Below are 22,259 nucleotides of genomic sequence, written 5' to 3'. Positions count from 1 at the left end.
ATAAGATATCACTTTGCTTCTGCCAAGTAGATGGGTCTAACCTCGTGTGGCGTGTGTTCTTTGTTTTTTTATAACATTTTAATTAATATTACTGCACAGGAACCTTCTGTATCTTGATACTGTTAACCAACTTATTTTCATCAGAGATAGAAACCTATCTCATAATAATAGACATTATATTAGTTTTATGAGCTTTTTTGTAGAATCGATTGATATTATAACTTTTATGTTGTAGGAAAAAAGTTATCAGTCTAGAAAACCGATCTATTCCACATGCATATTCTATCATTGATATATTAGCACCTTCAGATGCAGCAACAATTTCACACAAGAGCCATCTAGACTTTGCCAAACAATGACGTTGATTCATCGCCCATGCGGATGTGGACGGAACCATGTCTGCGGTGTGGTCACAGCCAACAGTTACAGTTATTGATGCCAATGAGTTTCCTGCTATAACAGGAAGCTCGCTTCTGAAACAATACCTGATACAAGTTTCAAATCGTATTAAATAAATGTGATAGTTGAATTCTATAGAATTCCTTGTCAGATTTGTTTTATTTTACACACAAGTCGATCTAATAATATTTACTCAGACGAGCAACTTACTCTAAACATGGATATATTGAGCATGCCGTTTATCATTTTTCGATGAGTTACGACATCTAGACTTGCTATATAAATATAGACTGAGTGCCATTAAAGAGAGATGCGGCACGCAATCTTAGACAATCAGACAAATTACATCAACTTTTTCTTTGGGCATTAGTTCGCGATGTCAAAAGAGAAAAAATGATGATGCAGAAAAACTGCTTTAGAAGCTCTTAACGATATTATCATTGAAAATATTATGAACGATTATTGGTGGGTTTTTTTTTATCATTTGTTATATGCTTGTTATTTTTTAGAGAGTTTCTTCTTCCTTGACCTCGTTATTTGTTTGATGATTTGATAGGGCCATCAGTACTCAAAACCTTACATAGTATTTATCCGGTCACAGGACTAAAACTTCTAAATTCCAATCAAACTGGTTTGTTATCTGCGATAATGACGTCAATGAAATACTTATAATACCCTATGACGTCAGACGTGACCCGGTCTTGACATTCCTTAATGCAACTAAACTATTTCTTGGCCATATATATATGTCTGTATACTATCATATCACTTGTTAATTCATTATGTTACACTTTTAGACCTCAGAATTCAGAACATGTTCTACATATGGAATTGTTTATAAATAAATATTGCGGTGATTTAATAGTGTATCAACAGGAAGGACACTGGCCTTGCCATATTGTTTCTGCATATCATATTTATCAAACGAATCAAAATATTAATACATGTTTTCCCCACCATTGGTCAAATCATCACAAAACCTCAACTGCCTAATTCCGAATTTGGATTTAAAAGGACCTCTGAAACCACATATCGTTATGCAATGTATATCCTTTGAAGGAATTATTCTGATTCGATATAAAAGTCTGGCGTTGTTTATGAATGTAAAGGGCGTTGATGTGAGTAAGGATTACTCTGCTATTTAACCATGTAAACATTTACTGTCCTCAGTTCATATGGAATACCTCAGAATACCGGCCACAATGTTATCACTGTTTGGGCTATAGATAGCCACGCTATTCTAAATATAAATACACAGACAAACGGAAGTACATAATGTAGTACATCTAGAATCGTAGGGAAATATGTCACTTTGTAAATAGGTGTTCAGTTGTCACATTGTTCCAGTCTAGGATTTAAGTCGATGATTTCACAAATAAAGTCACTTTTAACGGGACTGTACTATCAACTAAAGCCAAAAAGACATTAACTTAGAATTTTACCGATCTGAAAAAAATACAGATTTCTATAAGCGTTATTACCATGCAAGGTTAAGCCGAACAAAAGTTTGGCTCTAACAAAAGAAATTACAATGATTAACACGGTATTATTAAAAGTTCAAATTATTTCATGTCGTATACATACAATACATAACATTAGCTCAGTAGAGATATTATTGCTACAAACAAAGGTAGAATTATTATAAGTATTATATAACTAATGTCTGTACCTGTACACATCTTGCAACTGCCTAGATTAACAAATATAAATGCCTATGATAGGACATATTAAGAAATCGAACCTATAAGCGATACTGTACAAAATGTTTCACGCCACTTACATTACAGGTGAAACTAATCGAGACACGTAGACAACGCTCATGTATACGAATATGGTTTAGGTTAGGAATGAACAGAATACGTACTAATTAATATAATTTAAACAAATCATGAGCGTAATTGTAAGACGTATATTGCAGATTATAGAATAAAAACAAACAACAACATAATAAAATTAAAAGATGTAATATGACATAAAAGCTGAGACAGGACACAAACACAGATTGAAATTATTTACGTGTGTATGCAGTTAGCACTTAAGTAAACTCAAACAAAAATAAAGTTTTTAAAGGTGGTGTATGAAATAACACTAAGAATAGAGACTTTTATAATTTCTCAGAAATTTTACAAGAACAGAGCTGACTCTCCCCGGTGTGCGACATCTGCAAAAGGTCTGGAAGCATCTAACTTTGGCAGACTGTTTCACACTTGGAACAGATTTCTTACCATATGAGGTCGTATTATCTCTTGGTATCTTGAGTGTGTTCTCTCGTTTGAAATAATTTTAGAATCACTGTTTATAATTAAATCACATTAAGAAACCCAGTGCTAAACTATTTACAACCATTTAACCTTTGTAACCTTAGACTTCATTTTAATGATATGTAAAAAAATATAAGGCTGTTTCTGCATAAAACATGTATCACAGGTGAAGCAAAATCATTTTAATTGAAATTATCTGAAGCAATAGAAGATAAAGAAATTGCCATTTTCTCATTTCAGTAAGGCTACTATACCATTGCTGATATAGGAGCAGACGAGACGAGGTCTTCATCAACGTAATTACACAAAATACAGTTTGTTAAAAGGCTAAACAATAACATAAGACAAATATCTGTCGTTCAATCATTGCGAAGTCATTCCCATGGTACCTTTTTATCTGAATCAAAATGGATCAGCCATACTAAGCCACTATGATATGACCGATGACTTTTGTAAAACTTTCGATGACAATATGGATTGAATGTCTTAATGATGTAGTTGGTGTAGATGGCTTCTCCGTTACCTTACTCTGGACTTCCATCAAATGAAACAGGTTAAAAAAATAAACATTAAGATAGTAAATTTTCAGTTTTAGTCAATGACATATAGAAACAGAATTAATGCCAAATTAAAAAGGACTTGCCATGCAGTCGCACTCAAAACATGAATGTCCTTAGTTTGACAACACACGAATGTTTAGAATGTAAAGCGGGAAAGCCCGGACGTTCATTCATAGTAGGCCCGGATTATGGATAGTTTGCTGGCTACTGAAACACCACGAGGCTGTTACAAAAATAAATAAATAAACGATTAGACACGTGCATCGCCCAATTTCTTTCGTATGAACGTTTTCAAGTAGAGTAAAAACTAACATAAAAAAACGGGTTGATTATAAATAAAGTTTCCTAAACTAAAAAATAACAATTTAAAAGGTTTCATACGGGAAAAAAACCCATTACATATGTACATACCAGTATACAGATATATCTCAAATCATTATCGCTGTGGTTTCTTCACAACATATATATCTATATGCAATACATATTCCATATGAAACCTTTTGAATAATTATTTTTTTATCATTTACCTCTTTTTTCTTTTTCTGTTTTTCAGTTTGGATCATTGAACCAATATGTTTTGGTTATTATCTATGCGAGTTAACAGAAGCTTCACTTCGAGCATAATTCAGTAAAGGTCTAAAAACTAATGCAAATCAAGCTGTTTATATAATTACAAAATAGTAACAAAAGTAAGTTAACAGTGTTTTGATTCAAACTATCTATAATTGTCTAGGCATGATATCATTTTCATCACTTTTAAAAATAATTTATCTATTAAATGTTACTGGAAACAATTTAATCGTGGAAATGAGAAAAAATCTCGAAAGACATGTGATTGCCCACAATATAACCATTAAATATTAGTTATTTTTACAATATATCCATTAAAGATGCTCCAATGCCGACAGGGCATAAATGATACTCATCATTTAAATAATAATTTGTTTTTAACCGTTAACATATATGTTTAATTAACACACACGAAAAAATATAAAATAATGTATTTTGCCTTCGGTGCATGCGCAATCAGTACTTCATTCCATAAAGGGCATAGTGCCAATGCAATTAATCATTTTTAATATTTTTACCTTGAGGTAAATTTAGAAGTTCAAACTTTTTCATTTGTGGTAATGATGTAAAGAAAGTAACTTTGGTTACTGAAAAAAATACTGAATCGTCTGCTCCTGTTTTTGATAGTGAAAAAAATATCATTTGTCAATGTCAATGGAACATCTTTAAATATTCGTTATTTGTCACTCATGAAGTCTGACAGTTGGCATTGCTGCCTCAAACCCAAGATAATTATCATGGCTAGTAGATCAGTTCGTATTTCGATTGTATCAGCAGAAGTTTCTTTTCAAGTATGAAATTAGGTCAGTTGGTTGCCATCAAGAGTAAAAATCAATAAGTAATTACTTAAAAGCATTATCTGAGACACATTCTGTTTGATATTTTTAGAATTTAGTTTGTGGGTGTTTTTTTTTTTTTTTTTTTTTTTTTTCGTGTCCGTAAACATGATGATTGTTTCTGAGAAATATAGAGTGAGAAAAACGTTCACGTATATCTGAACATCCCTAGAATAATTCCATGACGTCTGTATAGGTATATACAGCTCAAATAGGAATTAAAGTAAAACATTCCTTCTGATAAACACCTGTCATCCATTCGAGAAACAGACACAATCATTCAAGTGGCATGTTTGTTGGTACGATAATAACACGATTCTTGGACGAAATATACAAACTCATAAACAATCAAAATCTGTCGTAAGGACGCGGTGTATGTATGAATGGAGTAGCCAAATATCAAACATGAATTAAACAGACAAACGTCCAAACACGAACACTTGGAAGTGTGATAGCCACACTTCTCGGTTAACCAGTAGTGCGGATGTTTCCCCGTACCTCTTCATGTTCTAACGGCTATAACTGAACATTTGACAGGGGATTATAGACTCCTACTACAGGTCGAGTGTAAGTATTTCTTCTCTTCCTACTTAACCTTTGGATCTGTAAGTTACATCACACCCTTGGCAAGACCTTAGTCCATGGTTTGATTCATTTAATATTTTCAAGAAACAGCAATTAGTATAGACCTGTTTAATAAGCTTAAAGCCTTTATTTTTGTCGTCATCTTATGAAGCTAGAATAAAAAAAGGCGATGCAAAACAAAACAAATAATATATTGATATTAACTATAGATCTATAGCAATATTTGATAGTGAAATTGCTAAACATTACAAGTGTTACATGTGTCTGAAGTAATAATAAGGTGATTCGTGTGTCCCTGCTGGAGAAGTATCATTTTTCCCAAGCATTTGACCCCAGACAAAAAATGTGATTATTGAGGGGGAAAAACAATATCGAATATATACATTTCGGAGGAAAGAGAAATTAGATTTGCATAAGCGAACACACTTTTTTATTCTGGTGTTAATTGATTTTATTTGATGTTTTGTTTACCGTAAATGATATATTTTCACCAATTGTTAATAATAATTTACGTTGAATATGGAGTTTATTTCTGCAAAATTACATAAAATATGAATGAGTGAGTGTTTCCTTTTTATTATTACATGTATCATTATTTTTTATTTATTTAACAAAAACTGAAACAATTAAAACATAATTATCAGTTATACATGTATATAGTTTGTTCGTTATTTGTTTACTTCCTCCCGTCAGTCACAACGAAATTTTAGCAATATTTTCTCGAGTTGCATCAGGTATTACGTAAGTGGATTAAAGCAAGGTGTAACATTTCCGGAAATTATTTCCCCAGAATTCATGCTTGTCCAATGAAAATCATTTAGAATGACCTTACATACATATAAACAATAGTTACCAAAGCATGTCATTTCACACCTATTGCTTAAAGTTACACACATTAAATAGGCCTAGATATAAAATGTTGAATGGATACTCGAGATAACAATCTGTCAAAGTGGATTAAAGGGTTTTCGATGCGGAAATGAAGTTGTGAAATTTTGATGTAATTATTGAGTTTTTATTTTTGTATTAAGGATAAGAGTAACTTTAAAAGAAGTTAGCGTAGGGAGACAGGTGACCAGGTGCTTTGGCCTGTGTAGGTAAAAAGAGGCCTAACATATATTTGATAATAAACCTCATTGAAGCTATTTTTTTACTGTGTCTTTTAAAATATATAGATAATCGCTTTTTTAAATACCTCAAAAGAATAATAATAAAAAACCGACAAACCAGCAACAATAACAAACAACAGTGGTCATATAAGTCATTGGAAAAGCAAATATAGCACAGTATCACTTGTGTCACGAATTGTATTAAAATAAAAAATACACTAGTTGTTTAACATGCAAGCGGCCTCTATCACGGGGATTAGGATTTTCGGAAATATCTGAATACTTGTTTAAACTATGATAAGGATGTTGATTGGTTGGTTGATTTATGATTAGGATGTTGATTGGTTGGTTGATTTATGATTAGGATGTTGATTGGTTGGTTGATTTATGATAAGGATGTTGATTGGTTGGTTGATTTATGGTTGATTGGTTGGTTGATTTATGATTAGGATGTTGATTGGTTAGTTGATTAATGATTAGGATGTTGATTGGTTGGTTGATTTATGATTAGGATGTTGATTGGTTGGTTGATTTATGATAAGGATGTTGATTTGTTGGTTGATTTATGGTTAGGGTGTTGATTGGTTGGTTGATTTATGATTAGGATGTTGATTGGTTGGTTGATTTATGATAAGGATGTTGATTTGTTGGTTGATTTATGGTTAGGGTGTTGATTGGTTGGTTGATTTATGATTAGGATGTTGATTGGTTGATTGATTTATGATTAGGATGTTGATTGATTGGTTGATTTAGTCTTTCATATCCTGTTTAAAAAAGCTAGGGTGATTTATGGACGACCTCCACCGTATACAATATATGTTTCGCGTGTGAATAGCGTGAATGTCTGTATGTTTGGGAAGGCTGCAATATATTCGTGTTTTTTCTTCTTGTTATTTATAAAAACGCTTTATATGTTGTGCCACCAAAGATATCGAACACCACACCACCTCGAGCGCTAAACAGATGCGAAACTACCAGTTTTTTAGACTAATGTGGGACTTCGTGCAAGAGGTCTAAAAAGCATTGTTTGCTATTAACATGCCTTCAGTGGAGAGCACACTACTGGCATCACTCTGGTTGTTTCGTGGGATTGGAGGACCTTGTTATAAAAATGGTATTGTCAATGTTTTGTCTACTAACATTTGCTTATTTAAAGGTTTATAAATTAAAATACTTTCAATACATAGTTTTAATTTTACAAGTACAAATAAGAGCTTGAAATTATTTTTGGAAGTACTGCCAAAATTCATTGCATTTACATCTATAGTGAAGAGAATTAAGTACATACGGTCAGATCATGGAGCCAAATTGTGGTCTACAATTTCATTTCACATTTGTACAGTGTTGTTAGTAATTGTAAATTGATTTCTGCAGGTATGCTCCGTCAAAACATACATAAAGCATAAAAAACGAACAATTTTACACTACATAATTTCTCTGCTGTAACTAGCGTTTATAAGGCATCTTAAACCATTTAAATGATTTTCATAGCTTAATTCATCAAACCTGATGGTTTCAATATATTTCTTACAAAAAATAAAATTAAAAAAAATCGCTCAGTTACGGCGCATATAACTTTAAAAGATCCGCATAATAATGTCATGTGTTTCAAATGGTTGTTTAATTGGTTAATCCACAATAACGACATTTATGTAGCCTTGCTTATCTTTCCGCCTTGATCAATGATCTCTAGGTATTTCCGAGTCTATGAAATACTTATTTCATCTTTAAGCGGGGAGAATTACAGAACTGATCTTTTTTTTTATCTTTTATAATAATTACCATTACAATTCGCCCTTCTTGTTACTTAACAGCTAAGTGATACAATAATTTTTAAAGGCGCTTCATATGTTATGTGTCGTTTACACAATGCTCAAGTAGACATTTACTTCCTGGTTAATATCTGCACATATTAGTTTTGCAATGTTCATTTTAGATGAGATTACAAGACTCATTCATATGTGGATATGGAAAATAGGAAATACTCCTCGAGGTAAACAAAATGTAGAACCATCCCAGGTTTAGCGAGAGTTTCAAAAGATTGTTTTTCATATCATTACTAGAATAGAATATCCCCATCTGTCATACCCACATACCTCAACGTTTTTATTATTACAGTTTCACAATTACGATGTCCCGCAATTTTGCAAATTATCCAATAAAAAGTTCTAAAAAAGTCACGGTTGCAAATCGATTGTACATACAAGAAAATTTCGTGGCATTTTAAATGTACATACTTTGTAGTAAAACCGGCCAAGTTTCTGAAAAATAGTTACATTTTGATGCAGTGACGTGAAGAGGCTTTATTTCAAGGGTAGCCTTGTTATACAGCCCAAGATAACATGAGTGTAGCAGTACTTTACCCGTAGGTATGGGAGGATAACCAATACTAGAGCTATAGAGAAAAAAAAGTACTAATACTACACCCTTATGCAAGAGTAACCATTTTAATGTCAGTTTATCACAGCATACTCGTCGATCGATCGTTTTAAAGGGACACACAAGATGTAAACGTGATATGTGAAAATTATCAAAAGGACAAACAAGACATGATTGCATCATACTTATTATACATATTATACATTTGTTTTTATTTATCTCCTTAACTTGCCTATAACATGTGACCAAAACAATGTCTCAGGCAGATCAAACGAAGTGCTTTCATTCCAGCAGTTTTTAACGAATTAGCTACTGTTATTAGAAAAAATATGATCGAATCCATTCGATTAAAATTCTTTATGGTACATTATAGTAACTATCGAGAGCAGTAAAAGTTGTGTGTATTGGTTGATAACGTTAGATAGCTATTAAATCATCAATAATAATCATAAATGTTGTGTTGATTAATAGCCTTTGTATAGGCGTTGACTTTTAATACTAATCCGGAAATTCCTTATGTAAATACGCAACCGAATAGCGCTCGTATCTTTGTACTCCTAACGCATTCAATTACAGGCTTTTCGCGGCATACTCTAATTTTAAAATTTGTTCTAAAAATAGTAACGCTACCAGCACCGATACCTTTAAATTTCGTCCACATTGAATATCAATTATTGTTGTTTAGAACTGATTTGTTATTTCAGTATGAAGAAACAACTTGATAATTTAACAGCATTTTAATATCATACAGACACCTATTCCTGTTTTAATGTTGACGTCAGCCTGCAAAGCTGGATAAACCTGTATATATCATTTTTTTGGAGACTGAGATGTAGGCCCGGTTTATGTACACTTGACCATCAGAACATTTTTCCATTTGGAATTCCACTTTACATATCTTATCTAATGTTCATGGGTATATAAGGAGTTCCGCGACACGACGAATTATACTATACCCTACATATCCTCCCTATAAACACCTGAGAAACCTAAATGATGGAACTTACATTGAACTATCTTCGTCTTTGGCAGGTAAGAGTGCTATAGATTTAATTAGAAAGCAAATATTTTACATTAAGTTTGTTTGACAAGTTCAACTGAACTATATCTACTTTATCTACATATATATTTATTTATTAAGAAAAAAAACAGCAACAAAACATGCATTTGAGAGGATAGCATCAAATTTGAGTTAGTTTTTCGTGATAGACGCTAATCAAATAAATTGTTTGAGGATGGGAAATAATTCAACATTTTCAACATGCAACATTTTTCTTAAGATGCTCCACCGCCGACAGAGCATAAATGATACTCATCATTTGAACAATAATTGGTGTTTAATCGTGTATATGTATGTCTAATTAACACAAAACATAATATAAAATAATTTGTTTTGCTTTTGGTGCATGCGCAATCAGTAATTCATTCCATATAGGATATAGTGCCAGGGAATTTGTTCGGGATGCAATTAATTATTTTTTATATTATAAACTTTGAGTTAAGTAAAATTAGAAGCTCAAACTTTTCAATGGTGGTAATGGTGTGAAGTGAGTAACTTTTGTAACTGAAGAAAAATACCAAATCGTCTGCTCCTGTTTTTGATAGTGAACAAATACCATTTGTCAGCGGTGGAACATCTTTGATAAAGTCGTCTTATTATTATTTCAGACAAGTTTGACGCTGTTTGCGTGTATGCAGCTGACAGTTTCCATGCTAGTACGGTGCCGAGACCCATCAAATTTACAGCAGAGATTACAGTTAAATAATCCAACCATAAATATCACACAATTCATATCAGACTTTAACGAGGAAAGTTGTCCAAATGCAGCACAATCTGAAATGAACATTTTACAACGATGTGAAAATAGAGCCGAGCATCGCCATAGCAACCATCTTCGCGACAGGTCAACGTGCCCATGGGTAACAGAGGTGACGTGCGATGTGAATAGATATCCGATTGATTTGCATAATGCACGATGTTGTCGTCGTCATCATTGCAACGGCAGATCGCATCACCATAACTGTGAGTCTATTACAATAATGGTGACAGTTCTAATGAGAACAGGGCGCTGTGTTGACGGTTTCCATGAATACGAGGAAAGACAGGAACAGATCAGCATCGGCTGCACATGCGCAGCGCGGCGACGACGTCATCATCATCGACATGGATAATTAAATTTTAAGTATACTATTTTAAAAAGGTAAAATAAGAGATTGTATTTTTGTGTGTTTGTTGTTAAAGTCTACTATTTATTTGTTTTGCTCTTTTTAAGATGATAAATGGCACTTTTAAGTAAGTTTTTTTATTAAAAAGATAAAGAAAAAAGATGTCACATAATTATGTTTAGAACAGAAATAGAATCAAACGATCATCATTTTTCCATTCACTATGCATAATTGTAAAATTGTTTCTTTACGTGGTGCTATATGATTGAATGTGTCCGATGTAGCCAGTGTGATTTTGTTAGAAATAGAATGCATGATGAATGAAATTTTAATGCAATTTAATGTTTTGTTGACGAATATTTATTTTTGCCTAATAAAATGTTGCTAATATAAGTGCACTGTTGTGTTATTTTTATGGAAGTTAAAGTTATATACATGTGCCATAACTGGGCGAAAATGTTGACTTGTTATTTTTCTTTAGTAATGTATTGAAAACTATCAGGTTTGATGAAATAAGCAGTGGAAATGATGCATTATAAATAATATTTACAATACAGAATTTATGCATTTTTTTATGCTTTATGTATGTTTAGATGGAAAAATACCTGTATTTCTGACTTTTAACAATTACTAACAACATTGTAAAAATGCGCAATGAAGGTTTGACCATATGCAATCAATTAACTGCTTGACTGTACTGTCAAATCCTAAATTAAAACCTATGCATTGCAAATATTGAAATTTTCAAAATGTTGGTAATATTTGGTGGAGAATAACGAAAGCTCTTCCTGATTAACAAGTATGAAACTTACGGCACATATAACTATAATTTAAGAAATCCATGCTGATATACAATGTAGACCAGATATTTTCTTACTCAGGACAGGAATATTCGCAATTTTATTAGAGTAAAGATAAACTACATATACATGATATATTTACACGTGCTCACAAAGAGTAAGAGAAAAAGAATCATTTGCCCTCTTTGGGGTAAGACAGGGGATCTCAACCCTCGGGATAAGATTTTAGCTGTTAAACACCCGACAAAGCCTCGTGTAAGACAACTTATAAAATATTACTCCTCAGGCCGAAATTATCCTGTCTCACCTCAAATAGGGTGAAATATTCTATTAACCATAGGAATGTGGACCTACTCAAACCACTCATTTAACTATCTCGAAACCCGAATTTAGAAGTATCGTGCTTGTGTTATGAATTTATCAAATTTGTTTAAACAGTTTGATATGAAATTCGCTTAAAGTTCGTAGCATATCTTTGTCATATTTTTTGTATAAATCACTTTTATTAAAAAACGTCATCGCATAATTTTCATTTGTTCGCTTGTTTTAAAACGTTTTGTGTTGAACTATATTCAGAAGCTGATCTATGCTATTGCTGTTCCGTCTATTGAACTTGGTGACGTCAACACTAGCGCAAGCGAGAAATTTAAAGGATATACGTGTATAGTTTTGAATTCGAATGATCGTAATGGAAATATAATTAATAAACTGTCCGAAAGATAAATATTCATCTTCCTTCCGGATGGGCTTCATATCAGCTGTATGTCCAATCTGGTAACAGTTTATTGCTTAATTACTTCCCTATATACCGTATTTCCCCATATACCGCATTTTCCCACATTCCTTATTTCCCCATATACCGTATTTCCCCCATATACCGTATTTCTCCATATATCGTATTTCCCCACATTCCGTATTTCCCCATATACCGTATTTCCCTATAAAAGGTATTTCCACATATGCCTGATTTCCATTTATTTCCATTCTACTTTCAGTTTCCTGTTTGATCCATGTTAAACCAGATGGGCAATATCTGGCTATGAACTCCAATCTGGTCAAGCGTATGAATATTTAACGTTTCCGTTAACTGACAATGTATACAATATATAGGCTACTTACGCCTAAACATAATGGTCAAATAATTCAAAAAATGGTTTTAAAGTTGTGCGGTCTATGAAATCTAATAGTATCATCGTGTTGACAAAATAGCAAGTATTAAAAATATCATCGCATAATTTCCATTTGTTCGCTTTTTTTCAAACAGTTTTGTGTTGAACTATATTCAGAAGCTGATGCTATGGCTGTTCCGTTTATTGAACTTGGTGACGTCAACACTAGCGCAAGCATGAAATTCAAAGAATATACGTGTAAAATTTTGAATTTAAATGATCGTAATGGAAATATAAGTAATAAACTGTTACCAGATTGGACATACAGTTGATATGAATCCCATCCGTCCGAAAGATAAATATTCATGGCGCCCTAACGGGCGCCATTCTATTTGTCTTCCTTCCGGATGGGATTCATATCAACTGTATGTCCAATCTGGTAACAGTTTATTGCTTAAATATACCTTATTTCTCCATATACCGTATTTCCACCTATTCCATATTTCCCCATATACCGTATTTCTCCATATACTGTATTTCCCCATATTTCGTGATTCCCCATATTTCATATTTCCCTATATACCGTATTTCCCCATATACCATATTTCTCCACATTCCGTATTTCATCATTTTCCGTATTTCCCATGAACCATATTTCCCCATATACCGTATTTTCCAATATTCCGTATTTCCCTATATACATGTACCGTATTTCCCCATATTCCGTATTCCTATATACCGTATTTCCCCATAAAATGTATTTCCACATTTTCCGTATTTCTCCATATACCGCATTTCCCCACATTCCGTATTTCCCCATATACCGTATTTCCCCATAAAAGGTATTTCCACATCTTCCGTATTTACCCATATACCGTATTTCTCCATATTCTTTATTTCTCCATATACCGTATTTCCCCATTTTTCGTAATTTCCCATTATACCGTATTTCCCAATATACCGTATTTCTCCATATACCGTATTTTCCCATATTTCGTAAATCCCCATATTCCATATTTCCCGATATATCGTATTTAACTATATACCGTATTTACCCATATTGCTCCAGTGATATAGCACTGTAAAAAGGGCAAAAGTTCCACTATACAAGAAGACACAACATATTTACCCATATTGCTCCAGTGATATAGCACTATAAAAAGGGCAAAAGTTCCACTATACAAGAAGACACAACATGAATATACCGCAGTCTCCCGAAACACGCACCTCGCACAACATACACGCAACACACCGCATACATGGGAGGCCGTCCTTACATGACCATAGCTGTTAATAGTACGCTTATTAATCAAACAAACAAAAAGTATTTCCCCATATGCTTTATTCCTCCATATTCCGTATTTCCTCATTTTCCGTTTTCCCCATATACTATATTATTTCCCCATATTCCGTATTTCCCCATATTTCGTATTTCCCCTTATTCCGTATTTTCCCATATACCGTATTTCCCCATATACCGTATTTCAACATATACCGTATTTCCCCATATTTCGTAATTACCCATATTCCGTATTTCCCATTCACCGTATTTCCCCATATTCCGTATTTCCGCATATACCGTATTTCTCCATATTCCGTATTACCTCATATTTCGTATTTCCCTATATCCTGTAATTTCCCATTTTCCGTATTTCCCCATATACTATATTTCCCCATATACCGTATTTCCCCATATACTATATTTCCCCTATACCGTATTTCCCCATATTCCGTATTTCCCCATTACCATATTTCTCCATAATCCGTATTTTCCCATATACCGTGTTTCCAACCGACGATGATGAAACCGTAAATGGGTTTACCGATTTGATTAGGTGTTTGATACGTTATTTAAGATCTCATAAAGAGATAACAACAGATAGGTTAGATTACAGTTTACAGATTACGATACAGTTATAGTCATATCATTGATATTTGTACATTATCTTGTGATACAAATACACGGCTGGATTAAGTTATGGAGTTTATGTTTTACAAAACAAGATTTTGACTGTATATCTCCTTTTTTATAACAGGTACATCATGTTATTCCTTACTTAGTTCATCGTTAATATCACGAAAATGGAACCAAATATACATGACCAATCAACACCACTCGTGCAAAATGGTATTTCAAAGAGAAAGCTCTATCGAACTCGCTGGTATGTTTTGTTTCTGGTATCCATGGTGAGCTGTATCCAGAATTGCGTATGGTCAGGATGGGGACCGATTGCCCAATCAGCGAAGGCGGTTTACAACTGGACGGATAATACTGTTGATATGTTGGTTAATGCTGGAAATATCGCTTGCATTGTGTTTATACTTCCGGTTTCTTGGCTTTTGGATGTTAAAGGTACTTTTTATTTTATTGAAGTTTAGATTTGACACAATTGCATGACAATGCCTATACTTTATTGCTTAGAAAATACAATCGTGGAAACTTTGATAGTATAAACACTGCCAGTGAATCACCAAGTCTCAGTGCTTTTTCAATTGATTCCTCTGTGCTATTCAGTTCATTAGTAGTACAGTTTCGATAATGTACATTTCGGGTTCAATTTTAAAACAATTATAATATTGATGCAATATCCAGTATGTTTTAACTTTACCGAATGTTGATTTCGGTTCCCAATATCAATGACGAATCCTATAAAGGCAAAACAGGTGTATGGTACTTAATTACATCATGGTCGTCTTTTTACATTCTTTGGTAATTTACGTCATGATCGTCTTTTGGTACATTTTTAGCTCACCTGGCCCAAAGGGCCGGTGAGCTTATGTCATGGCGCGGCGTCCGTCCGTCCGTCGTCCGTCCGTCAACATTTCCTTTAAATTGCTACTTATCATAGAGTTCTGAATGGATTGTAACCAAGTTTGGCCACAAACATCCTTTGGGGAAGGGGAACAGAACTTGTATAAATTTTGGCTCTGACCCCCCGCGGCCAGAAGGGGCGAGGCTTAATAGGAGACATAGAGGTAAATCCTATAAATCGCTACTTGTCCTAGAGTTCTGCATGGATTGTAACCAAATTTGGCCACAAACATCCTTGGGGGAAGGGGAACAGCCATTGTATAAATTTTGGCTCTGACCCACCGGGGCCAGGAGGGGCGGGGCCCAATTGGGAAAATAGAGGTAATTCTATAAATCGCTACTTGTCTTAGAGTTCTGCATGGATTGTAACCAAATTTGGTCAAAATTTGGTCAAAAACATCCTTGGGGGAAGATTAACAGAACTTGTATAAATTTTGGCTCTGACCCCCCGTGGACAAGAGGGGCGGGGCCCAATTGGGGAAATAGAGGTAATTCTATAAATCGCTACTTGTCCAAGAGTTCTGCATGGATTGCAACCAAATTTGGCCACAAACATCCTTGGGGAAAGGGGAACAGAACTTTTATAAACTTTGGCTCTGACCCCCCGGGGCCAGGAGGGGCGGGGAAATAGAGGTAATTCTATAAATCGCTACTTGTCCAAAAGTTCTGCATGGATTGTAACTAAATTTGGTTAAAAACGTCCTTGGGGGAGGGGGAACAGATCTTGTATAAATTTTGGTTCTGAAGCCCCAGGGACAAGAGAGGCGGGGCCCAATAGGGGAAATAGAGGTAAATCCTACAAATCGCTTCTTGTCCTAGCGTTCTGCATGGATTGTAACCAAATTTGGCCACAAACATCCTTGGGGGAAGGGGAACAGAACTTGTATCAATTTTGGCTCTGACCCTCGGGCCAGGAGGGGCGGGCCCAATTGGGGAAATAGAGGTAATTCTATAAATCGCTACTTGTCCTAGAGTTCTGCATGGATTGTAACCAAATTTGGTCACAAACATCCTTTGGGTAAGGTAAACAGAACTTGTATAAATTTTGGCTCTGACCCCTCCGGGGACAAGAGGGGCGGAGCCCAATAGGGGAAACAGAAGTAAATCCTATAAATCGCTAGGCCTACTTGTCCTAGAGTTTTGCATTGATTGTAACAAAATGTGGCCACAAACATCCTTGGGAGAAAGGGAACAGAACTTGTATAAATTTTGCCTCTGACCCGCTGAGGGGAGGAGGGGCGGGGCCCAATAGGGGAATCAGAGGTAAATATTAAAATTCCTTCAGAAAAGAAACAATGAACCTGTATTCAGGACATTACTTGGCATTACAAACCAGGTGAGCGATACAGGCCCTATGGGCCTCTTGTTTGTACTTTACATCATGATCGTCTTTTGTACATTATGTTGTGAAGAAAGATAAAAGTAACATATGTCGTAATTAATCATAGTACTATGATCACAGATTGATGGTTTCGATTCAAACATTATTGAATCTTCCCTTTTGATATAGTTTCACCCCTGCGTCATCTTTCACGTGTCCAAGCTTCTTCTATATCCAGTGACTTGTTCCCCAGAGCTCCTTCACTGCCGATTAACCAAATATGTTGACGATTAGAATATAGATCAAAACAGTTGACCGGTGTGGGAGTAGGTTAATAGTCATAGCTATGGATTGTATTGACGGTAGTATGGGGAGATTTGAGATATTAGTCTGTAAAATTCACGACAATTCAACATAACGGGCCTTAAAACTATAATACTTCTTACTGACCCTCTATATCTTTATAGGGGGTCAGTAACTGACTATATAACGAATTTATCGCATCGAGGACCATTTAATTGTTTCATTAATTCTTTGTTTCCTATTTCATAGTATTTGTTTGGTCAAGAATATGAAATCAAACTTAAATCATACTGGCGAATGATAACAAACAATCGACACTTTTAAAATAATTGGCCTACTTCAGTAGGCTATACATTTATTTATTCATTTATTAATTTCAAGAATTTTCAAATACACTGTATAAGGAACCTGCAGAATAATACTGAATAATTCATAAATCAACAGTTCGACATTCCTATGTACACAGTAGGCCTACCTCAATACTACACCAGACCGTCTGTATATTGAAAGCATCACAAACAAGAGTGACACAAACATCCATCTAACATTTTAAGCACAATCTCCTTGATCATCTGTGCATTCTTTCTGAGATGATCACTGAAAAGTTATGCCGATAAATTGGTTGTAGAGTGAGAATTGATTCTTGGGTCCGAACACCTCCATATTATTTATAATCACAGTCTAGAGAACTCTCGATTTAACGCTTGAAATTGCTACGTTTTTGACTTTCGCCGGTAATGTCATCAACTTTCAAACTGGCGTAGGGGTAAGCCGCAATTGCACTCGTATTTAAAAAAATGCATTTCATTTTAACGCTTGAAGTAGCGTTAAAAACGATTAAAATTATTTTTTACACAACAAAAATTAACAAGTAAATATATAGTTTTTAATTAACGGTAATGAAGTGGTTCAAATATTATTATTTACGTTGAAGAGAATGTGTTTTAAAAAAAAATTGAAGCGAGGCGACAGCCGCCATATTTGCACCATAATAAAATTTACTGAACCCCCTATAAAGTGTTAGGGGGTCACCACGTGACGGCTCTCCGCCAATCATTTGGGGACATTTCTGTCCGAGGTGCGATAATAGATAATTATGGTGTTGTACTATTTGAAGGACTGCGCCCACTTTCTGATTAAAGTTTGTCTAGACTCGCCGAAACAGTTCAGCAAGACAATATATGTTGTAATAAAATAATGGTATGCGTGTATTTATTTCTACTAAGTTGTTTTTTACAGGTTAATATTTGTTGGTCAAACCCTTAATGGTATCGGAGATACTGTGGCGTTTGCAGCGCCGCCTCTACTGTCAGGGACCTGGTTTCCGCCCGAAGAGCGAACAACTGCTACTGGAATAGCGATTATGTTTTCCACTGTTGGTGGTGCTATGTCATTTTTGTTAGGTACGACAGCATAATTTCATTTCAGATATCTCTGTTGCCTAAAGGAATAACATTTTTTCACTGAAGCTGTGAGACTTTTTTTTATTTCATAAGTGTTTCATAAGTTGCCCCCCCTCAAAAAAAAAAAATAAAAAAATAATATCTTTTATAGAATTTACTATAAATCATTATGATGTCTCCATAAATTAAAATTTTTGACATTAAAATTCGGGGATTACGAATGACCCTGAATTAAATGAAAACCACAATGAAAATAGTATGAATCCCTTGAAAAATAGGATGATTTCTATTTCCACCTAGGTCCACTTGTTGTTTCTGAATCTCCAACGTGTACCAATATGGGAAATAACACAGATAATAATACATGTACTTTGTGGTAAGTATATTCAAAGTCATCCAAAGATATCATGATTTCCTAAACTCTAACGATACAGTGTATATACACTGAATAAATCCTTATCTACACTAAGATGGGAATTGCACAAAAAAGAGATAAGTATTGATTTACGCTTCCGCAACCAAAAATTGTCCAAATGTAGCGTTAGGCATATCAAGGGAGGCAACTAAGATTTGATGTCAGACAAAGGCAGACGAGATATTGCGCTTTCATGTATTTTACCTAAACATTTCATTTGTATTGTTGATTTAGAATATACATTGATCTATTGCTACATCAGAAAACTAAAATATATACAAAATACCTAAAATTTAAGGTGGCTGATTTGTGCCATTTCTTCTTTTCGTCTTTTCGCCCGAAAAGACGAGATTTTTTGAAGGCGAAAAGACGAGAATCAAAGTCGCTAATTAGCGTGTATCACTTTCGTCTTTTCGTGTTTGACTTTATGTCTTTTCGCGGCGAAAAATTTTCGTCTTTTCGGGGCGATAAGACGAAAAGACGAAATGGCAGCCACCGACTAATAATTAATTTAAGAAGTCAAATATCTTGTCACAAACCACATTGTAGACATCGTCATTATAACTACAAACTGTAAATAACATTAATTTTCTTCCATTAGGTCAAATTCGTCAGATTTATCCTGCAATAACAGCCATGCGGGTAAGTTAGGTACACTGTACATTCGAATATGTATTGTTAACGAGTATGAACGAGTATGAAAATATGAAAGCTCTTTATTTGGAAACTTAAAGTTTTACAATGGTATTACACTTTAATTTTTCTGCTAAACTGCAATGAAATAAAGATATTTAAGTTTGATTTATGCTTACTTTTCGAAAAAGTGTCAAGTATGTCAAATTACCGAATATTATTTCTTCAACTATTTTTTGATATCGATTTAAATCGTATGATAAAGGCCACGATAATTGCGCTTTCATGAATTTTGACGAAATTTCTAAGATTTCATATGGTTCATTTATGTGATTAAAAAGTTCGATCAATAATGTTACTACGCAGTGGAAATTTTGAATATACAGAAATTTAAAATGATTTGGCATTTCTATGCTTTTCGTAATTTTTTATAAAGACGACATTTTTTGAAAATCAAATTGCTAATTCTGTATCCTTTCGTTTTCGTCTTTTATTCTTTTCGCTTAGATGGCGAAAATTTTCGTCTTTTTATAACATTTTATTATCGATCCGACAAAATGACTATGAGATTCGGTCGGCCCATGCCAACAAATTAAAGCTGGCCACTATAGTTTTCTTGACGTCCTGGATATTATTCGATGATATGTTCTTTTTAAATCAACGACCAAGCTAGTTATCTGTGTAAAATATGTTCCAAGAAAAAATGCTATTTCTTCTTGTACTGCTAACTAATATATATATATATTTTTTCTTCCTAACTGACTTTATCTTGAATTTTTTCATTAAAGTTGTATTTCTTGTAATTTTCACCCTCGCAAGCTCTTATAAAACATACAATGTGTGAATATGGATGCTTATATATGATGGTTTAGATCAATGGAAGCACCAATATACTATTGGCATAGCGGTAAAATGTCGCATGAAATATTACACGTTTTGAAAAAAACCTCCACAGTCAACGCTATGTTTCAAACTTTGGGGTAATATCGGAAAACCGAGCTGTATCAAGTGGCAAATATCGGCAACATCCGCACAGATCGGAATAGATCGAAACAGTTTGTATACTTCCGAGCTATTTTAAACGTGTACATGTTAAATATCAATATTTTAATTTAATTGTTTAATAACTTTGCGAATACGAATTTTACTAAAGTAGGTAAATATCGAAAGTTTAAAACTAAAAAAGGCGGGGAAAAATAGGTAGAACACTTTAAACACTTTTTCTATGCCAAAAAGAAAAATAATACATATAAATGTCACAATTTCCTCAGTTGCCCTAGTCTTCAAAGCTCTTAACCTTACGTCCGATAAATTTCCCCACATACAGACAATATTGCATTTATCTAACCAATTGTTCAAGTTGAAGCAAGATATAGGTGACGGCTTTCGACAGACAAAAGACAAGGGGGAAATGGACACACAAGAAGAAAAAGAAACTAGTAATTAAATACGTATGTACATGTATGTATAATATTGGAAACACATTTACATCAAAATAATACAAAACAAAACATAAATGGAACTAGAAATTATCTTGGACAATTTGGCAGGCTTTTCACTGCATTTCGTTTACAATGCCATCATTGCCAGGTAAGTTAAGAACTGAAAATACTGTATGGAATCAAAATTTTCATTTATAGGCAATGCATGGGTTTTATAGTTATCATCACGAAATAAATTTCAAAGTGACACTGACCTTCAGCTCTGAATACAAGTCAGAAAGATCTGCATTAAATTTGATCAGCCCAAAAGAACTCTCATCTAAATCTATAAAAAAACTAAAAATGAAAATCAAAAGCCGTGAATACGCAATAACAGTTCATACCTTTTGTTCGATTGGATTCTCTTCTTTTCCGCAATTCTTATATCGTGAAGTTAATTCAATTTCAAAACGCTCTTAGTCACATTTTAGTGTATCCTTCAAGAGACTATTACACAATATGTTCAATGTTCTCTACCTGTACTAATTAAAGGACATATTCCACTGAATGAACATGAGCCATTCATTCATCAAATATTAAAAGTACACGATTTTGTGATAAAGAATAGGATGATGTTTGCTGAATAATACATTACTTGGTAACATTCCAATGCGTAACTATAAAATTTAGTTTATTTTACTTTTCCATAGGGAACAATCCATTATGACACTTGATCAGATGAATAGAGACTACATCAATTTAAAAGGATTTTATTAAACTTTCGTATAGTTTATAGCATTCTAAATAAAATATTAAAAACAAAAAATCGAGACCATGAGGTAGTGCACTGTGAAAGAGAAACTTTGTGTATCAAGAACGTCTATCACCATCGATCACAATCACAATCATACGTGTCATTCTTGTAGATCGACCACATGTAATGTCATATGTTATCTGATTTGAAAACCACAACGAGATTAATATTTAACATGACGGGAATGCTACAGCAAACTATCAAAACATATCACAATAACACCGGGGCTAAATTATTTAAAAACGTGAGCAATACATCAAACATAAAAGAGTAATACCATATGCAGTATTGTACGGTGGCTGATTTGTGCCATTTCGTCTTTTCGTCTTTTCGGGGCGAAAAGACGAGAATTAAGAAACCTTA

At 33.9% G+C, this 22,259-nt stretch overlaps 1 protein-coding gene across 1 annotated transcript in view; it reads right to left on the bottom strand.

The window, feature by feature from the left end:
- The window catches only part of LOC138318521 (uncharacterized), a 28,011-nt gene extending 6,413 nt beyond the window's left edge, over nt 1–21,598 (bottom strand). The window contains exon 1 of the mRNA XM_069260962.1: nt 21,487–21,598. The gene's annotated coding sequence lies outside the window, so the exon portion shown is untranslated. The remainder of the gene's footprint in view (nt 1–21,486) is intronic.
- Nucleotides 21,599–22,259: the final 661 nt, after the last annotated feature.

Source organism: Argopecten irradians, chromosome 3 (assembly GCF_041381155.1).
Source record: "Argopecten irradians isolate NY chromosome 3, Ai_NY, whole genome shotgun sequence".
NCBI lineage: Eukaryota > Metazoa > Mollusca > Bivalvia > Pectinida > Pectinidae > Argopecten > Argopecten irradians.
This window is presented reverse-complemented; position numbering and strand designations above follow the sequence as displayed.